The sequence below is a fragment of the Odontomachus brunneus genome, unplaced genomic scaffold, assembly GCF_010583005.1.
Source record: "Odontomachus brunneus isolate Ranch 3 - 2012 unplaced genomic scaffold, Obru_v1 Obru_scaffold_262, whole genome shotgun sequence".
Lineage (NCBI taxonomy): Eukaryota > Metazoa > Arthropoda > Insecta > Hymenoptera > Formicidae > Odontomachus > Odontomachus brunneus.
The window spans coordinates 84,987-85,208 of NW_022639712.1; the positions used below are offsets into that span (position 1 = coordinate 84,987).

Below are 222 nucleotides of genomic sequence, written 5' to 3' on the forward strand. Positions count from 1 at the left end.
GATGTCCAATTGCGCCACAACATGCATCGTGAAGAGCGCCGCAATGCCGCAACCTGCCACTGTGATCGTGTACCTGAGAAGACCCGCCAAACACTGTACTAAGAACACAATCTCGTAAGCCGGACTGATCTGCGGATCGAACACTACATAGTAAGCAGGATTTGGCAAGGGTCTGATGGTAATGTTCTGAGCAGTGACAATCTTCCCTCTTGTTAACGGTAT

General features: G+C 49.5%; 1 protein-coding gene and 1 pseudogene across 1 annotated transcript in view; both read right to left on the minus strand.

The window, feature by feature from the left end:
- Nucleotides 1–222, minus strand: part of LOC116852913 — a 26,401-nt gene that overhangs the window by 5,483 nt on the left and 20,696 nt on the right. The gene's annotated exons all lie outside the window — the stretch shown is intronic.
- LOC116852953 overlaps nucleotides 1–222 on the minus strand; it is a 2,729-nt pseudogene that overhangs the window by 559 nt on the left and 1,948 nt on the right.